The sequence below is a fragment of the Arachis ipaensis genome, chromosome B8 (assembly GCF_059453495.1).
Source record: "Arachis ipaensis isolate K30076 ecotype BB chromosome B8, ASM5945349v1, whole genome shotgun sequence".
In the NCBI taxonomy this organism is placed as follows: domain Eukaryota; kingdom Viridiplantae; phylum Streptophyta; class Magnoliopsida; order Fabales; family Fabaceae; genus Arachis; species Arachis ipaensis.
Window position 1 is genome coordinate 119,568,200 of NC_142443.1, and position 16,143 is coordinate 119,584,342.

The window sequence follows — 16,143 nt, forward strand, 5'->3', positions numbered from 1 at the left end:
ATTATATGTATTATTTTGTAACATAATAAGTGAAAGACTGCTTATACCATCATGGGAATAACTGAATTTACCAGCCATGGGAATATTACAAAATTTGTGTCAGAAATATATAAGCATATAAAGTCAAGGAATGGAAACGAAATGGCACTAGTAGCCAGATTATAGTTTAACTCTTCTGCCCTTAAAGATAACTAGGCATATCCCGGGAATCCAGAGAGAAATTGACTCTCTTTTATGATCTTAATATTCAGAATTTTGAAAAAACAAGCACTAATTAATATAATGGAGCTATTGGGTGGTGCTGCAGTTAAGGGGGCAGATACTATATAGCAATGGTTATGCTGTGGGCTTTATTTATTCATTGATTCTTTGGTTTTCTAATAACGGTGTATGTTTTTTGGGCTTAAGCCCCTCTAATTTACCAAAAAAAAAAAGTGTTGGTTTCTGTTTTTCTCTCTATTATTAGAAAATCAAAAATATATGTACAAACTAAAAATAATACCAAAAAAAAAAAATGTACAAACTAAAAATCAACTGCGATGTATTAATGTATTTGAAGTTAAAATATAATGTTTTTACCTACTTGTCTACTATTTTTAATAGGTTTAATTACTCTATTAGTCTCTATAATTTTATCAAATTTGTAATTAAATTTTTATATTTTTTTATATAATTAAATTTATACATTATTTTTAATTTTGTAATTAAGTCATTATCAATGTAAAATTTAAAAAATATTAGAAACACAAAATATGTTTTTTGCAAATTAAAAGTACTCAATTAAAAACCTAAATATCCTTGACCACATGTTTTAAAATGAATATTCCATTAATTTAATACAAAAATAATCTAATTACAAAATTAAAAAGTATAAGGACCAATTAAAAAATATATATAAAAAACTAATTATAAATTTGGTAAAATTATAATAACCAAGAATAATTATTACACCTTATTATTAGTTATTCTTATTGTTCTTTGATTTATAAGAAAGCAGAGAGAATATATTAATGTAGATTCACTTTGACAAATTCCTATGCACAAGATGACCCACCATTTTGCAAATAGACAAACTACAATTCCATCTTTATTACCACAAGTAACCTGAATTTTCAGCAGAAACTCAATAAGTGAGGGTGCTCATCAACTGCTCAAAGGTGCTAAAAGCAAAATTCTTCGTTTAAACAATGTAAAAGAAGTGTATATATATATATATATATATATATGGAAAAGTATAGGTAACCAACAAGATTTTTGAACAATGTGTAAACAATGTGAATTAATAGGATTAAAAGAGTAAATTTAATTAGTAGCATTAAATTAGGTGTAGTGTATTTTCATTTGATTGGTGATTGTTCATATTGTTCAAAATTTTCATTGTTCCCCTAACACTCCCCTATATGTATATGTTCTATATTACTGCTCCAATGACATGCTTCCTTCATAACATTTTTCCTGGCATTAAAATATTTATGTTTACCTAGTAAGATGATAATTTACTCAACTAGAATAAAATGAGTAAGATGATTTAACCTTCATGTTATGTGTACTAAACATGTTATGAAATCTATTCCAAAATCTTTTTTTTTTTTTTTTGGTGTTGAAATCTATTCCAAAATCTTAAATTGTTAAATAGAAGCACAAGCTCTCATGCAAAACCACAAAAGCCCATTGGACTTGAAACATTCGTAATCTCCCCTACGAGCTTAAATCAATTTATTAGAGATATAATTATATATTTCTTTCTTTTTTTTTTCTAAAGATAGTAGGTTATATTTCATTAATTATTGAAAAATGAAATACAAAGATGTCCAAAAGCAGGACAGCATAATGAAAAGTGGGGATTTCCCAAAAGCACTACACTGAAGGTATTCATCCAACGGTGCGTGGTCGAAAAACGAAAAAAATCTTAAAGAAGAAAGAATGATAAATCAAATTGAATGCAACTAAGAGCTTGCCTCATGGAGATGACGACCTAAACTTGGAGTTTTTTGGATTTCACGGAGCAACTTGACAGAGCTTGCTAGAATGGCAGACGGCATTGAAGCCTTCAAAAATCAACTGGTTGCGAGCTTTCCAACAGTTCCAGCAAATGATGGCAAGTAATTGAGGATTACGGTCAGCATTCTTCAACGGGTTAAGCATCTCTGTTGATGCAATCCACCATGTCCAAAAGTCGTTAGGACTCTGAGGGGGAAGACAGTCACGAAGATAACTATGAGACCAAACATCTTTAATTCTAGAGCAATCGATCAAACAATGAGTGACTGTTTCGGTTGCTTCATGACAGCAGGGGCATATTGGTGATATAGATGGGATGCGGTGATGAATCTGAGCAAGCATCGGGAGCCGGCCATGGAGAGCTTTCCAGATAAATAGCTTAATTTTGTGAGGCAAGTTCAACTTCCATAGATCAATCCACGGCTTTTTCTGTTGCATATAATTAGGGCAAAGCTCCAGAGGCGGATGGTAAAATAAATAGCCAATTCTGTAACCTGAAGCTGTATCATATTGTTTGGATTTGTTCAAATCCCATTGCAATTTGTCCCTACTCTGCTGAATTTTAACTGACAAAATCCTGTTTGCAACGTCTTGGGGAAATAATTCTTGAATAAGATTCTGATTCCAATTCCTATCTTCAGTAATTAGATCTTTAACTCTTGGAACCAACTCAGAGATAGCTTGTCTATTTGGCATGTCAGAAATCTTTAAAGGATACGGAGGAGGTAGCCAAGGATCCTCAAAGGTTTGGATATTCTCTCCAGTACCCACAGCCCAATTAAGACCTTTTTCAACAATCTTTCGGCCTTCCAGTATGCTCCTCCATCCCCAAGAAGGTAAGACTCCAATTTCTGCCGTTATAGTATTACCATTGCTAAAGTATTTACCTCTTAGGATTTTGGATAATAAGGAAGTAGGCTGTGTTACAAGTCGCCAAAACTGTTTGCCTAAAAGCGCCAGATTTTGGATTCTGAGATCTTTAAATCTAAGGCCTCCTTCTTTTCGTGGGTGAGTCATAGTGTCCCAGCTAATCCAAGCCATCCGCCTTTCAGAACCTTTTTGTCCCCACCAGAACTGAGAAAGTAGAGAGTGAATTTCCGAGATTAAACCATCAGGCAACTTGAAGCAAGACAGTGTATAAATAGGAATAGCTTCTCCCACTGCCTTAAGCAATACGTGTCTACCACCTGACGATAGAAGATTGCGCTTCCATCCTTGGATTCTTTTCCGAACCTTTTCTTTGATCATACTAAAAGAAGCCTTTTTCGATTTAGAGACTGTAGAAGGCAAACCAAGGTATTTATCCTGAGCCCCAATATGATTAATATTCATAGAGTTAGCCAGTAGTGTACGAGTAGTGGAGGGAGTGTTGTGGCTAAAGAATACAACAGATTTATTAAGATTTACCCTCTGGCCACTGATGCTTTCATAAGAATTCAATAAATGCAGGATATTTGAACATGCTTCAGGATTAGCCTTACAGAATAAGATGGAATCATCAGCAAAGAGGAGGTGGTTGACCTTGGGACATCGCCTATGTATCTGAAGACCCTGAATTAGTCTGTTTTGTTCTGCCTTGTGTAGCAAGAAGGAGAGACCTTCTGCATAGAAAAGAAAAAGATAGGGAGATAGAGGATCTCCTTGTCGAATACCTCTATTTGGTTTGAAGAAACCATAAGGTTGTCCTTCCACAATAACAGAATAAGAAACAGTTGTCACTAATTCTCGAATCCACATGATCCACCGGGAGTCAAAACCAAACTTCTCCAATATAAACCAAAGAAAGTGCCATTCCACCCTATCATATGCCTTACTCATATCTAGTTTTAGCGCCATTTCATTTTCGAGTCCCCTTTTTTTGTTCTTCAAGTAATGCATACACTCGTGAGCAATTAGGATATTATCAGAGATTAATCTGCCTTTAATAAAAGCACTCTGCGTAGGGCTAATTAGTCTATTCATCATACTCTGAAGTCTATGTACAAATATTTTGGAGATAATCTTGTAAAAGACTGAAGATAGGCTTATTGGTCTTACCTGAGTCATATCTTTAGCATCAGAAATCTTGGGAATAAGACAGATCTGAGTGTGATTAAAAAACCCTTCAAAATTCTGCCCCCTGAAAAGAAGCTCTTAACTGCTCGAAACACATCACCACTAAGTATGTTCCAGAAGCTTTGAAAAAATTTTGCTGTCATACCATCTTCTCTTGGAGCACTTTGGGGATGAATGCTAAATGTTGCACGTTTCACTTCCTCCATAGTCACTGGTCTTTGAAGCCTACGGTTCATGTGAGCTGTAACCTTAGGTTCAAAATCAGTAAACAGAGGTTCAGGGTTCTCATGACAAGTGGAGGAAAAGATGTCCTTGAAATAGGATTCAGCCACAGAAGCAATACCAGCATTTGAAGTAGCTACTTCACCGTCACTGCCAGTTAGTTGCCAAATTCTATTCCTTCGGGTTCGATTTCTAAATTTCTGATGGAAGAAAGCTGTATTCTGATCGCCAGATTTGAGCCATTTGACTCTAGACTTATATTTCCAATAAGATTCCTCATTTTGCAATGCTTTTTCAAGTTTGTTCTCTATTTCTGAAATGATGTCGCCTCCATGAATTCCTGCTAAACGAAGTTCCTCTAATTCAGATTGTAGTAAATCAATCTCCACCTTCGAATTAGATCTGTATTCTTGCTGCCATCTGACAATCTTATGTCGACAACGCTTTAGTTTTTGAGCTAGGATATACATGGCTGAACCATCAATCTGTTCGTGCCAAACCTCTCTAACAATCTGTCTTATTTCATCATTGGAACACCATCTTTCTTGGAATTTGAATCGGCATTTAGATCTCTCAGTTCTTGGATTAGAGTCTAAGAGAAGAGGGGAGTGATCCGAGCCTGATTCTGACAGTCTAAGAACCGTTGCATTGGGATAGAGTTGCTGCCAATCAACTCCTACCAGGAATCGGTCCAGTCTTTCCTGTATCAACTCATCACCCCTCTGTCTATTTGACCAAGTGAATGGTCTTCCGACCATACCAATATCAATCAGAGAATTATCATCAATAAAATTGTTAAAGGTTTCGATAGAAGAAGGAGATTTAGCACCCCCACCTGCTTTCTCCAATTGACTAGAAATGGCATTAAAATCACCCATTAACACAACCTTACCATCAAACTGTTGCGTGACTGAAGTTAATTCAGCAAACTGAGCCATTCTATGTTGATTATTTGAACTGAGATAGACACCTAGAACACCATAGGGATCATTAGAACCAGCTATCAGAACTGATGCCGCAATGAAGAATCTACCATGCTGCAAAATCTGAACAGTGCAACCATCCCTCCATGCCATTGCCAAACCCCCTGATAATCCATCCGGATCCACAATAAACCATTCCTTGAAACCACAAGATCTTAATTTTCCTTCAACTTGTCGAGATTGATTTTTTGTTTCACAGATAAAACTAACCTCGGGGGAGTAGGATTTGCAAATCCCTTTAAAATTGTGGATTGTCAGGGGGTCTTCTCAAACCCCGACAATTCCACGAGAGCAGTTTCATATTTCTTTGGGTGCCACTTGAAGGCTGGCACCCTCCACCGTCATAGCATCAGAGAAAATATCGTTGAGACAAATTTTCTTTGAAATTTCTTCAGTACCATTACCTCCACTCCTCCGTTTGAAACCTATCACAGACTTTCTGGCAAGTTGTTTCAGGTTTGGCTTTTTCTTCTCCTTTTTAAGCTTGGATATGACGTTGTTATTGTGTTGGACATTATTCATGGGATAGGATATCTCCAATAAAGCATTAGAAGAAGAATTAGTATCAGTAGCCGTACTTGTGTTTTCTGATTCACCCTCATTTTCTTCTCTAGAACCCGAATTGGCAGCAATTTTTTCATTATTCTATTTTTTCTGATCATCTTGCACACTTATTTTTGAGAAACTATCAAAAAGCCAAGCAGGTGGAGATTTTTTCTTCGGTTGAGCTGGAATAGAACCATCCCGAGGTTGGTTAGGATTGAAGAAAGCTCTCTTTTCAGTTAAACGCCTACCGACTTGATCTGCCTTAAGCCATTCACCAACTTTATCTTCCTTGATATTGTTTTGGGCAGAATCATCAATAAAACATTGGCAGTTCTTAGATTCATGCCCCAATTTTGCACAATAAGTACAGAACACACCTATACGTTCATAGCGTACTCCAATTTCCAGCATTTTCTGAATAGGATCAAGCAGTTTCAGTGTATCCCTCACTCTTTTATCACCATTCAGTTCCACTTTAGCCTTCAGTATGCGTGTATCTTTGCCTCTAACTTCAAATAGAGCAACATCTTCAATTTGACCAAGTCTCCCACCCAATTTTCGTCCAACCTCAAGTGTTTTGTATTGTTCAGTCAATCCCCAAAATTGTGCCCATACAGGAAAAGAAGAGATGTGATTATCCTCCATGTTTATTGACTGCTTCCATCTGCGAACATGAATGACAAAACTCTTGAATAACCAAGGTGACCCTCTCTCAATTCGAGTCACATCAGAGTTATTCTCAAAGAAAAATTGAAACTGGTTCCTGGATTTTTCGACTACTCTGAATCCTTTTGGTTTATTCCATATTGCATAGAGAGCTCCTTCCATGGTACCTACGGAAAAGATCCGATCTGAGAAAATTCTTCCAGACAGGCTCCGTGTACAGGCTTGAATTCCTTCAGAAACATCTTCATAAGCTAAAACGATCAAGTCATCCTCCTGATCACTATCAATTATATGAGGGTTTTGTGTTTCTGATTTGTTGCTCATGGTGTAGAGAAAAACAGAATTGGTATTTAATGATTTCAGAGAGAAATAAGATATATGGAATGGGTGAATTAGAAAACGAAATAAATTAAAAGAGGAATGAATTGGGAGAGAAAACAAAAATTAGGGAACTAAGTGGAAAAGAAATTAAGAGAAGAAAGTAGAAGAAGATAGAAAAGACTTTGACGAAGAAAAGACAAAGAAATGTGTAACCATGGAGGCGGCGCAGTGAAACCCTAGCAGAGCGTGAACGAACTCATGGGGCGCTGGATGAGGAGTACGTACTCCCGCTGATTATATATTTCTTTCTATCAATTTAAATCTATCCGCTTTGATTCTTATTATCCTCGTAAAAGAAAAAAAAGCATATGATAAATAAAAAGAAAAAAAAGGATATATGTATTACGCAAATTCAAAAAAAATTATTGCGAAAAAATATATATTAAAAATATAACTATTCAAGTATTGGTGGGTCAACTCACAAACTAAATAAAAAAAATAAAAAAATAAAAAATAAATAGATCTTTAATCTTTCTTTATATAGATAAATTAATCTCTTATAATTGAAAAATACAAATTCATCCTTTACTTCAAAGTTCAAATGCGTGACAAAAAGGTTTCTCTGTCTAATCGCCACAAGCGCACCACTACTCTGACATGCTTCTTCTTCCTTAATGCTCGCTTTCTTCTTATCTGGTTTCGTCAATTACGGTTTTTATTTGAAGAACTATTTCTATTATCAAAATTGAATTTCGCATGTTCTGGGTTTGTTGAAGAAGCAGTAGCAGAATGATTTGATGAATCATCCTTGATATATAATATTTTCATTTCAACTTTCTTGACTATTTCTGCATAAAACAAAAAACGGCCACCACAATTCACAATATCTTGAATTTGTTGTTTGCTGAAAAGTCGCGACCTCCTTAAGTTTGAACTAAATTAGATAATATAAATTCCAAGCTTTTGAAAATTAATGTTGCTCAAATAAGTGATTTTGATAACTTAAGCCTAAGCTTATAATATAATATCTTTTAGACATTATATGATTTGATCCAATTATTTTTGCACCAGTTTTGCTGTCTCTTCATCCATTATTTTCATCTTGTGTAGTATTCAAGCTAAATTTAGTGGCAAATGAGAACATTTTATATAGAAAATTCTAATTAGTTTAACTATGTAAAGATTATATACATGATTATCATCATACATTAGCAAAAAACTGATAATTTCTGGCATCAACAATAATCTATTTAACTGCTGCAACAGCAGCAATGGCTCCAGCAGTTGACGCAATAACATAGTGCACCAACAGTAACGGCTCCATTCTTTTCATCAATTATACATGCTGACTGAGAAAATGCCTTTTTTATTTTGTTGTTATATATCTCTACAACAAAAACGATGAGTACCTTCGAAAGGAATTTGACGGTATAAACTTTGCCGGTAACCAATTACTATTGGATTCTGCAACAAACTAACTTCCTAAAAAACCATTTGGTTACCGACAAATTTTTCCGACGGTAATATTGGCGCCACAATATCTTATTTCCCGCACTATTACTGTCGAATTATTCTCTCGGTAAATCTGACGATAATCTCAATTTTATTTTTTTTAAAATATTGTGATGCAATTATTTTAATTTTAATTTTAATTTTTTATTTAAATTTACACTCAATTAGTGGTCAATTTATTAATAATAGAAACCATTATATAATATTAAATATCAAATATTTAAATAAATTAAAAGTCAAATAAATACAATGAAACAGTAAAACAAAGTCCTAATCACTATAGATCCTAGTAGTCGTCATCGTCGTTGCCGTGGTATTACTGAGGCGGCGGAGAAGATGGTGATGTCTGTGTCCACTAGTAGCACCGCTGCCACTGGCAGGACCGCTGCCACCAGTAGGGCCGATGCCAGTGGCGCATATGTGAGCTTGGTACACTTCCATCTGAGCCTCCATCCACTGAAGCCGCTCCAGCTGCTCCCTCCACTCTAGCCTAGGGTCATCCGTGTCTGTCACGCGTGTGAGGATCTTCCGATACTTCTCTTGAGTCTAGGTCAACTTCTGAGCCTGGTTATGAAGGCTCCGGGTGAGCTCCTGCACCTGTAGCATCAAATCAATGCCTTCCTCAAGATCGACAGCTCAACTGGTGGCAGAGGCGAACAATGGCCTCAACGTGGAGGTGCGGAGGCCACTGGCGAAGAACGACCCCAGCCCGTATATGCGATTCTTGTAAAGCACTAAGGCGGTCTCGTGCCAAATCGCATCAGGATCGACAATTGAAGCAACAAAGCCACTGCGTCCTCCCCACCAATTTGCTGAGATTGCTGAGTCACAGCCTCTAGTCTCTGCGTGTAGGACTCATGTGTAACATATGTTATTATGATTAGGACTACAGCTGTACAGTTAATCTCTAATTTTATATCGCAAGATCAGATGTTTACTCACATAATAATTCTGAGACTGCTGATCAACAAATCTCTCTTTATTCTCCTTCAAATTATGGGTGTACTTGAAGGTCTTCGCCAATGTCGCATTGTAATCCAACAACTTCAACTACATATGTTGCAGTGAAACAAGTTGTTAGGATGCATACTAATGATATGTCAAAGAATATAACTAAGTTAATAACAAGACAAGCTACATACCAGCCTGGCCTTAGTCTTCATGAAGGTCCCTAAGCCGCCGGTATACTTGGACGACCTGGGTTAGCTCTGTTTGTGAGACGCCGATGCTTGAACCCATCATCGGTCTCCCAATAAACGTACAAAGCCTTTTTGATTTCCGAGCGCAGCTAGATAGTGAGGTGGTCACGCCTCTCACGTACATCCTCCAACATCTGTTGTAGCCACCTACCCATTCGATGGTTGTATATCTTCTTGATGAGGGCATCGTGCTCCTTGTCCCATATAAAGAGAAGTTTCATAAAGAAACTTTAAAATTAATTAATCAAAATATATCATAATAAACAAAAATAGAAGATATAAACTAGCTAAAAAAGTTTGACTATATTAAATTAATTACCGTCCACTTCTAAAACCATCGCTCTCTGGTCTCAGAGGAGATCTTCTTGTAGCTCGGCCATGGATGGTCCTACATCAGCTTGATGATATTGGTCATCTCTTGAGTACATGTGTTGTTGTTTGGCCCAACCCTATCAATAATGCATAAACAAACCAATATAGCAATATAAATTAAAACTTTAGAAGCAAATAACATTTTAGAAATTTCAGCAGAGTTTCATCTATAACTGGAATGCGCCACAAACTCTATCCATCAATAATTAACTTAAACAACACCAAATGTCAATAATCAATGAACAACAGGCAATAATTAGACACTTTTAGCAATATAATCAGGATATATCAAACACTTTCAGCAATTCAAACCTACAACTCTAAATCCACTAAAACTAGAATCAATTATCAAGAATCACTAATCACGATATATCAAACACTTTCAGGAGTTCAAACTCTTAATTGTGCTTAATTGTGAAAAATATGCTTTTTATGCTTAAAAATTGCTAAATTTAATTCATTGTTATCCCATTCGATGCCTTAATATGTTTGTTTAAGTGATTTAAGGTTTAGAAGGTAAGAATGGCTTGAAGAAATGAAGAAAAAGTATGCAAATATGGAGAATTCTTGAAGAAATGAAGTTTTGGAATTCCGCCCAGTTCCATGTGTACGCATCTCTTTGGATTTGTGTGTATGCAAGGCAGATACGTACGCATGAGTAGCAGCACGTGATTTACTTAAGTAAACACATGACTCGCAATTTCAGACCGATTTTGGGCCCAATCTAACTCATTTATGAAGTAATTGAAGGCAAAACTCAAGGGAGATCAATAACTAAGTAGTGTAGGAAGTAGTCATAGTAGTAGTGAAACCATGTTTTAAGTAGAAATCCTAGAGTTTTTAGTTTAATTTCTCGGTTTAATTATTCTGTTGGTCCTATAGTTTCGTAAAATTTTCAATTAGGTCCCTATACTTTTTTTCTTTCTAATTGAGTCCCTACACTAAATTTTTCTTTTCAATTAAGTCCTTCTTAGTAGTAATTGGCTTAATTTTATAGGGACCCAACTAAAAAAAAAATTGGTATAGGGACCTAAATAAAAGAAAAAAAAAGTGTAAGGACCCAATTAAAAAAAATTTGGTACAAGGACTCAATTAAAAGAAAAAAAAGAATAAGGACCTAATTGAAAATTTTACGAAACTATAGGGACCAACAGAGTAATTAAACCTAATTTCTCCTTAGATTTAGGTTTTGATATTGTTTTAATTTAGTTTTCTTCACTTTTTATTGTTCTAGCATCTTATTTTGTTTAGTTTTACTTGTTAGTTTCTTTATTCTTGCTAATTTTAATTTATGAACAATTGTTGATTTCAATTTTTCTTTAATGTAATTTGATATTTCTATGTTTATTGATGTTCTTTTTAGTTGTTATTATAGCTTTCTTGAATTTAGTAGTTATAGATTTTATTGTTATTGCAATATATGTTGTTTTCTTTTTTTGTCTTCCAAGTGTTTGTTAAAATGCCTTTCTTAGTTTTAGAGTAGAATTTTGCATTCTTGACTTGGAATTGAGGATTTAGGTGATCTTGAGTCATTGATGTCCAATATTGATTGGTGATTTAGGGTTGTTAGTTGATTTTTTTTCACTGACACTAGTCTTTCACTAAGTCTAATTAGTGAGTTGGCTAGGACTTGTAGATTAAGATCAATTATGCCTATTTGACTTTCTCCCGATATCTGGGGATAACGAAGTGGGATTAACTCTTCTTAATTAACATGTTTATAGTCAATGAGTTAGATAGGAAACCTTAACTCTCAATCCTTGCCAATATGCCTTTTTAGCACTTAAACTTCTTTGTTTTCTTTTCAATTTCTTGCTATTTAAATTCTTGTCTTTTGCTTTTCAAACCCTTTATTCTCATAACCAATGATGCACACATCTCACTGAAATTCCTTTGAGAGACGACTCAAGATTCAAAACTTCCAGTTTTTATTGATTTGAAATTGTGACAAACATACTAAACTCTAATATGGGTCATTTATTGGTTTGAAACTATACTATTGACGAAGCAATTCTTTTTGAGAAATTTTGAATCGACGTTTGGCCCGTGTCAAGTTTTTGGCGCCATTGCCGGGGAATTACAATGTGTGCTTTTTATTGGTTATTGTTAATATGTTAATGTTGTGAATAGTTTGCTTTTTGTTTGTTTGCTGGTTTTTGTTAGTAGTTAGGAGTGTGTTTTTCTTTGTCCCTTGATAGCTTTTGTTTTTATTTTCCCTTTTCACTATAAATTCTCACCCTTTCACCTTTGAGTTTGGTTGTAACTATGTTGTAGGAAATGGAAACTTCAATGATGGTTTGTATTATGGATTAGAAAATCAATTGTAGGGGGAGCCACGTTCATATAGACAACCTTCATGGCAACAACCTCCGCCGCCCCGTTATGAACACAATCCACACCATAATGTATACCAATCCAATGGATATGCACTACTACATAATTGACTTTTACTAACATTTAAAAAGTGTTACCAAATTATATTAAAATGTTACCTATGTATGTTAGTAACATTTTAACAAGTGTTAAATATACCCTATGTTACTAAAGAGTTTTACTAACATTTTTCTAAAGATTTAATAACATTTAGTAAAAATGTTACAAAAAATATTCTATAGTAATATTTTGAGAAATGTTACAATAGATATTTCTTGGTAACACTTAGAGAAATGTTACAATAGATAGTTTTTTTAACACTTAAAAAAATGTTACGATATATATTTTTTGTAACACTTAAAAAATATTACAATAGATATTTTATGTAACATTTAGAAAAATGTTACCATAGATATTTTTTGTAATACTTAAAAAAATGTTACCGTAAATATTTTTTATAACATTTAAAAAATGTTACAAAAAATCTTTAGTAATATTTTTTTAGTTATATTATACTATTTTTATTTTATATTATACACAATATAAATATACTAAAATTAATTACTATAACATAAAATATTTCATTAAATTCACAAAATGAAATTTTTATAGACTCTTTTATTAATCAATAATCATTGTACAAGTTTGCTTCCTCATGCAAATAAAATGAGAAAAAAATACTTATAGCACTTAAAATTTACAGAACAACCAACACAGAATATAGAAAATGTTAAAACTTAAAACATGAATATACAACCAACACAGAATATAGAAAATGTTAAAACTTAAAACATGAATATGTTCCATTACAGAAGATCAAAAAACTACATACATTAGTAACCAAAAAAACTAAAGTGTGACTTTGCAGAGATTATTTTCCAATAGTATAAAACCCTTTCTCTGAAGCTGCCACTTCTATTACCTTCCCATTGCAGATTTTAACCTGCATGCCCCAGCACCATTTTCAGCTTCAAAATTACTATTATTGTAAGAAATGACAGTTTAATTTCTATGCTAATTGTATCTGAAATATCTGAAATATCAAATTATTGTCAAGGTCAGACAACCAAGTAGCCTCCTTTTTCAACTTGTTAAGAAAAATGACTACCTGCAATTCCCCTCTAGCAAGAGCTGGTTTTAATATATTTGCAGCATCAATCGCCCCTTCAGCTGCTCCTGCTCCAATCAGAGTGTGGACTTCATCAATAAATAGTATTATCTCATCACTCTGTTTGATTTCCTCCATTAGTTTCTTCAGCCTCTCTTCAAATTCTTCACGATATTTAGTTCCAACTACAAGCAGTCCCATATCAAGGGTTATAACCTAAATCATGCAGAACAGAGGGCTGCTCAATAGCGTAGAAATGAAAAGGCATATATGGGTAACTAGCACAAGTTAGAGTATAACATTGATCAATTATAAAACGGATCACCATTTACATTCTACAGAGAGAATAATCCTGCTTACCTTCTTTCCCTCTATGGTTTCAGGAACATCCTCATTTGCAATATGTTGGGCAAGACCTTCAGCAATAGCTGTCTTCCCAACACCAGGTTCTCCAATAAGGCAAGGGTTGTTTTTGGTAGGACGACCTAAAATTTGAGTGACACGTTCAATTTGTTGCTGCCTTCCGACAACAGGATCCAATTTTCCCTGAGGTTGGAAGGAAGAAGATAAATAAATACAGAATGATACCTAATCTACAATCTTCATTGAAGAAGACTAGGAAAAGCCAATTACCTCCTCTGCTAACTTGGTCAAATTTGTGCCATACTCCTCCAAAGTTGGCATCTTATTGCTGCTACTACCTGAGCCTCCAGTAGCACCAACATTGTCAGCACTCTCACCAACCATGCGGATAACCTGCGTCCAACCCATAGAGATTATAAGATTAAGAAAAAGAAGTTAAGATAAAAATATGCATATATATCGGAAATATGCAGAAAGGAAGTAAACAAAGCCATAATACTAGCCTGAGTAAGAATATTAGCTGGATCAGCACCCAGGTTTTCAAGAACACGTGCTGCTACACCTTCACCCTCACGAAGGAGACCAAGAAGCAAGTGTTCAGATCCAATATAATTGTGACCTACAAGTTAGTCAATGTTAATCAGGGTAATTCATCCAATCCTCTACTCCTTTACTTTGTTCATCCAATTCAAAACTCATCAAACCTTAACTAACTCTTCAAATAAAAAATAAATAACAATTACAAAAATTTGGGAAAAAATAATATGATCTTGACCCAATTTAACCATATGATCTTGGCGACAGGGACACCTCTCGGCATCTGCATGGCCAAGAAGAGCAATTAGTCAGCTAGAGTACATTTTGCAAAGATTCTGCTTTCCAGATTCATTTCTTGCATTTGATTACTTGCTCAAAACAAAGTATGTGAATTATGTGACAAGTGGATTTGTTTCTAACTGGCAGAATGTGACGAAGGGGTGAAATGGAAACACAAAAAATTGTATTAGCAAGGTAATTTCAGCAGGTAATAAGTGGCAAATGAAAGCCGCCTTCAATTACATAGTTACACTGGTTTTCAGCAACCAGTTCTGCTTCTGGTAGTTGTTTAACTCGCTAAGAAATGCACCCTTTAAAAATCTTCATGCTCTTCAAAAATTGCTTCTAAAAAAGGATTACAAGGTTGTTTTCTAAAACAAACATGCATCTTCATTCACTAGCATTAACAAATATTCATCAAAAGCTTTAAAAACAAAGCAATATGACATAACATATTATTATTGTATCTTCAAGAGGCAATACTAGAAATCATAAAAAAGAAATAACGAAGAGCATAGAAATGTTGGTAAGATATAATTTAACAAAGATATACCTGGACAATTGACAAGAGTGAATCTATTCCATCTAGGGTTGAAGCACACACAGGAACACCTACCACAGGCAGGGGATTAAGAGCAGCAACCATACCTGAGATACAAAAAGCTTAATTAATGCCAAAAGACAATTGATCTATATAAGAAATTTATATAAATTTCAATTGAAATAGCTTACCGGGCAAGTGAGCTGCGCCACCAGCGCCAGCAATAATAACTTGTATGCCTCGTTATAAGCAGAGGAGGCATAAGAAAACATCAGTTCCGGAGTTAGATGAGCTGACACTATTCTTACCTGAAATTTGATGCAGACATAGGTAAAGAAAAATATCTTCATACAGCACCCAAGTAAAAAAAAAGAAAATTAATTAATTTGACCTCATGAGGAACATCAAACATCTCCAAGAACTCAGCAGCACTCTTCATAACAGGAAGATTTGAATCAGAACCCATGATGATCCCCACACGTGGAGTTACTACATTCAACAAACAAAATAAAGAATAACCAAGTGCAAAATGAAAAAATTTTCATTTCAAAGATTATTACAAAATAAATGACAATTAGAGGAAGAAAATTAGTGAATTTATGTTAGTTCCATGATCTTATCGTACTACTCTCTAGTCATTCACCAACTAATAACAATTACAAAACTGTTCATAAAAAAAATATTTTGTTAACATGAAAATGGAGTTGAGTTGATATTTTCAATACTTTGTCAAAAGAGATTATTGCATTAGACTTTTGGTGACTTCAAGAAAATTTTTATTTTGTATATTCTCAAATCATACTCTCTTAAATTGTACTATGTCCAAATTTCTCTAAGATATAAGATATATAGTAACATAAAATTCTATGAGGCATTTCTTCAAACACCTTAAATGCACTTCCAAAAGAATAAATAACTTTTTACCTTGTAGAGCTTAAGCTTGTTCTGCTCCTTTATTATGCTACACTTGCAAGAAATAGTTGCTTCTGGTTGGTTGGCATCGGACAACTAGATAATATAAGCAAGAAATTGGCAAAACAGAATGAATAATAATTAAAAAGACAG

General features: G+C 34.4%; 1 pseudogene; it reads right to left on the reverse strand.

Annotated features, from left to right (window-relative positions):
- Positions 1 to 14,277: 14,277 nt before the first annotated feature.
- LOC107611337 (phosphoribosylaminoimidazole carboxylase, chloroplastic-like) lies at positions 14,278 to 15,544 on the reverse strand (annotated as a pseudogene).
- Between the last annotated feature and the right edge of the window lie 599 nt (positions 15,545 to 16,143).